Source organism: Numida meleagris, chromosome 1, assembly GCF_002078875.1.
Source record: "Numida meleagris isolate 19003 breed g44 Domestic line chromosome 1, NumMel1.0, whole genome shotgun sequence".
Classification (NCBI taxonomy): Eukaryota; Metazoa; Chordata; class Aves; order Galliformes; family Numididae; genus Numida; species Numida meleagris.
This window is the reverse complement of record NC_034409.1, coordinates 28,852,354-28,857,275: the sequence shown is the minus strand read 5'-3', so window position 1 is coordinate 28,857,275 and position 4,922 is coordinate 28,852,354. Positions and strand designations below refer to the sequence as shown.

The 4,922-nt window shown below is 45.9% G+C and overlaps 1 protein-coding gene across 6 annotated transcripts in view; it reads right to left on the bottom strand.

The window, feature by feature from the left end:
- The window catches only part of NRCAM (neuronal cell adhesion molecule), a 145,418-nt gene extending 145,178 nt beyond the window's left edge, over window positions 1–240 (bottom strand). For all 6 annotated transcript variants that reach the window (XM_021384947.1, XM_021384948.1, XM_021384949.1 and 3 more), the window contains exon 1: window positions 90–240. The gene's annotated coding sequence lies outside the window, so the exon portion shown is untranslated. The remainder of the gene's footprint in view (window positions 1–89) is intronic.

Here is a 4,922-nt window from a genome sequence, read left to right as displayed (position 1 = left end):
GGCTCCGCTCCGCGCCCGGCCCGGGGGGGGCGGCTCCCGCTCAGCTCCCCGCCGTCGGGGCTGGGTGAGGGGGACGGCCCGGTACTCACGGGAAACTGCGGCCCGTCCGCCCGAGAGACGGTCGATGGAGACCCGCGGCCGCGCGCCTCCTACTGCCGCACGCCCGGCAGCCCGGCGAGAAGAGCGGCGGCGGGCGCGCTCCCGCGCCTATCACCTCCCCGCCGCCCCCGCCCCGCCGTACCGGGGCGCGCGCTCCCGCGGGGGGCGGAGATGGAGCGCGCCTGCGCGAGCGCGCGCGGCGGGCGGAGGAGGGAGCGGGGACGGCGCTGTGTCCGCGGCGCGGGTCCCTCGCACCTGAGGCGGAGGGGCGGCGGCCTCCATCTTGGGCAGCGCCCCGCGGCCGCTGCCGCCCCGCTCCCGTTAGTACTGGGGGGAGCGGGCAGCGAAACCGTCCTGGCTGCGGGCCTTAGGGGGATCATGAGGATCAACGGCTTAGACCGTAGCGGCCTCCCCGGGGGTCTGCGCGGGCGGCGGCCCCCGCCCCTCTGTCCTCGCCCGGGCGGGGAACCCGGACCGCCGCGGGGCACCCCCTCCCCGCGGTGCGGGCCCGGGCAATGCGGTCGTTTTAAATAGAGGCATTATTTTAGCCCGGCAGTGCCCCTCTAAATAGACGGTCTCAGCAAGTTCCCAAACGGGAGACAAGGGTATTATTTTACGCTCGAGAATAGTCCCATTGAGGTCGGCAGCGCTGCTCCCATGCGTGCAGTCATACACGGGTGTGTGCAGGGCCGCAGCCAGGAACTCCGTCCGCCCCGGCTACAACAATACAGTAAATGAAGCCGGCTGGGGGAGGACGGAGGCCCGGATCGCAGGCTGGGGGCGGCGGCAGCCCCGCAGCGCTCTGTGGCACTGCCACACGGACACGGCCGCGGCCCGAGCGCGTCCGAGCAGCGCTGAGCTCCCAGCGCTCGGGTTCGGGATGCCGGGCGCTGAGGTGCAGGCACTGAGGGAGCGGCTGTGGATCAAAGCCACTCGAGGAAAGTCCCAGCTGAGGGTTGTTTCATGGAATAGTTAAGGTTGGAAAAGACCTCGAAGACCCTCCGGTCCAACCATCAACCCACCAGCACCATGCCCGCTAACCCTGTCCCTCAGTGCCACATCTCCGCGCTTGAACACTTTCAGAGACGGTGACTCCACCACCTCCCTGGGCAGCTTGTTCCACATATTCCAGCCTGTTCCGGTTCCTATTTCACATAGACCGTGCTGCTGGAGGCACCTCTCAGTCAAGGCGGGCTCACAGTGCACACCTGCACTTCCCTTTCACATCCTGCAGTTCATTTAATAGCAGTCAGGAAGCGTTTTAATATCATTTTGAGACTCCTGTAGGCTATGCTCAATATTGCTCAAAATTAATCCAAGACTGTGTTTAACACATAATAAACATGATTATCTGCCACTGCTGAGTGTGCTATCAGCCATTTTAGGAATACCCTTTTGTGGACTGCAAGGTGGTAACTTTCCTAGTGGTTAACTCTTTGTTATGTGCTTCAGGAAACAGCTGTCAATGTGAACTCCACGGTGATAACTTAATAGTGCAAAACACAATGCCCAAGGTAAACAAAAAGCTCTCATCCCGCGAAAACCAATTATGACACTGTCAAGTTAGATCTGAACAGCTGACCTACTGAAAAACAGCACTCCGGATGAATAACAGATGCTATAAATGATATAGCACATGCATATAAATATCCAAGGGATAAATAATAAGTCAAACGCTACTGCTTCAGACTCTGGAGATATGCAGGCTCCTATCAATCTGATGCCAGAGTATTATTGTTTGAGAGCTGAATATGTAAAGAAGATTAGAGGGATGTGAAGAAAATCCTTTTTATAAAGAGAGGGAAGTAAGTGCTTGAATTTACTCTGTAGCCCTATATTTTCCATATTTTCATTTGTTTGTATTTATTCTTAGCATAAAATTCCCATTGCTAATTTATTTAATGCAGAAACACTATGGCTCAAGTAAAAATCATGCAATGTGTAAACAGAAAGCCTAAAATGTTAGGATATCGGCTAACTATGCTTCCAAAATGCTGTTTCATAAGGGGAATATGTAGCCAGTTCTGGCTTCAAGAAAACGTGGGCATAAAATGCTGAGAGAAGCGTGATTTCTCAGCTATCTTTTTGCATCCTTGCCAGCTTTCTGGAGAACATGGTGAGCCAAAGCTTCAGGAGGAGGACTGAGGAACTTAGCACACTTCAAGGGGAAAGACTTGAGTTGAAAGTTTATAATTTGTTTTAAGCATAGAAATGGAGATCTGGTTCGTATTTGGATGGCAGAAACCACGTATGATGGATTTTGTAAACACAAATCAATTGCGCTGGGGCAAACCCCTTGGTGCATGTTAGACCACAGAAACCAAATAAATGAGGAGTTTTCAAGCGTTGCATGAAGGGTGTAACAGACAGCTCTACCTTGATGCATGATTAAGCTGAAATGTTGCAATTGCTATGGTTACATGATACCCCATAGAATATAAATTCTGTTTTTTTTTTATTACTGAGATAAACTAATACCTACATTCAACAGCATAAAGTATAACTTTCCAAATGGTGGCATGCATATGATTATTAATATTTACTATTGCATAAAAATTTAGTATTTATGCAGCAGATAGCAGAGCTCAGAGCTACTTCTGCTGGTGGTAGCATCTACTGTTGTGGAACAGTGCCATCAACACTGGCAGAAGGATGGTGGGATCAATCAAAAATAAATAAGTGGGCTTGTTGGCAGAAGCACATAAGCAGAAGTTATGTGGCTGAAGGATTATTACCTTTCAGAGTAATTCACTGCTGCCTTGCATAATCTCTGGAACCATAATTCCATTATTTTTTTTTTTAGCATTTCTCCTCACTTTGCCTGTTGCAATTATAACCGTGAATGGGCGTTTCCAAAATAAGTGTTTTAGTCTCATGACGCATTAACAACAACCTGGATTCATTTAGCTTTCTATCACCATCTTCCATATTTGAAAAAATCTGTTGAGTATTTTGTAGTGTTTGTTTAGGGAAGCAGTGATCAGGTGCATGATACAGCCAGTTAATTGGTACACAAAAATTATACACATGGTTGCAGTATTGTGACGCAGGAAAAGCTATGAAAAACTTGTCTGTGATAGCTATCAGTAATGATCTGGGCATTTGCATACTGTTACCAACTAAACATTCAGAAGTTCGATGAAGTGGAAGAGACTCTTGTTAAGTGAAAATAATTCTTTAACATTTTGTTCCTAGACCAGACCTTTTTAAGGGACATGGAAAGACAACTTGGTTTGTTCATCTCACCTAACTTTAGAAGTCTACTATGTCAACGTCTGCATCTGAGCTAGTCACTCTCTGCACTGAGCATAAAGGGAACCAGAAATAGACACTTCTAGTGTATGATTCATCTAACCTATTTTAGATGTCTACATTAGGATGAGCTGAGTTGCATCCTAGAAATGCCTGTTTCTCTCTGTTGGCTGTAACAGGACCAGCGGGTGTCTCGCCCAGCTGTAAAATGTCTGTGTTTTAATACTCTACATTTACTCAGCTGAATATCACTCATGTGATTTTCACATGAGTTATGCCACTGTTTCTCTTGGTCCGAGGTTTTGCAGTGGTGAGTGGAGTACAGTGTAGCATGACGCGTTTTACACAAAGTAAACTGGTGAGAAACATCTGACTGAATATATTAAAACTAGTACACGTAAGTAAGCTTACACATATAAAATACATCTCACAAAAACACACAGAAACTCTGTAATTAATATATTTGCCTATTTATGAAGAAATGTGTTTCAACCCTATTCCTACTCCAGATACTTTGTGCCATTTTTGTCCTTTTTTCTTTTTTTTTTCTTTTATTTTTGACTAAAGTCGTATTTGGCCTCCTTTCTGCCCAGTAGCTTGACAGCCTAGACTAGTGATCAGAGCACTCTTTCTTGTATGTTCCATGCAAAGTGCAACACCTTTGGAAGGAGAAATGACAGCAGTATTTTAATTTGGAATACTTGTTGTTTTAGCTGCTAGGTAGCAAAGGCTGAAAAAGGAGTTAAAAGTATTTCTCAAACACTCTGGACAATTGTAATTACAGGAGTATGTTACCATCTTGGTTTTGTGTGAAGCTTAATCAATCAGATAGAAGTGCTCTAAAAATGCTTAAGAGAGCAATTTTGAGAGGTAAAAGAGGGAGATGCACTTTTTAAGCACACAAAGATGCCAGAGTATACAGAGAATGGTACTTTTGGCCATTCTCAGAAGGCCAAGGGACATCAAAGATCTTTGTAACTTTTCAGGAACTAGTGAGAGAAAGGATTATATGAAATATATATTTAATGTGATCTGTAGCATACTATGGAAACTGCAGTCATTTTTGACAGCTGTATTCAACATGATGAAATGACTGGAGTTGATGAAAAGTGGATATTGATTTCAACAGGATCCATGTTTTATCTGGTATATAAACGAAGGAAGGAAGTCCTTCACACAACAGATTAAACCTTCTGCAAATACCAAACATGATTTGAGTACATGATTAGTGTTCCTGTTTTTCCATTTGAAAGGATTGGCTGAGTCTCTTAAAAATCTCTTACTAGCCTAATTCATGGTTCACAATTCTTGAAAAACTGCTTCCATGAAGATCAAAAGTCTGCACACACCAGGCATCTTATTCCAAGGGACTTCTAAAGTGCTGAATACTAAGTAGCTCCGTGTTGAAAGTCAGGAGCTTAAGGTTAAGCACAACCTTATGATTTAACCTGTCCCATCTTTTTGCTAAATACCTGACAGGTTCAGAGAGCCTTCCACTATAGAAATGATCTAGGAATCATTCCCAAGATTCTGGAAAATGGCTAATAACAACTGTTAGAGCTATTGCTGTT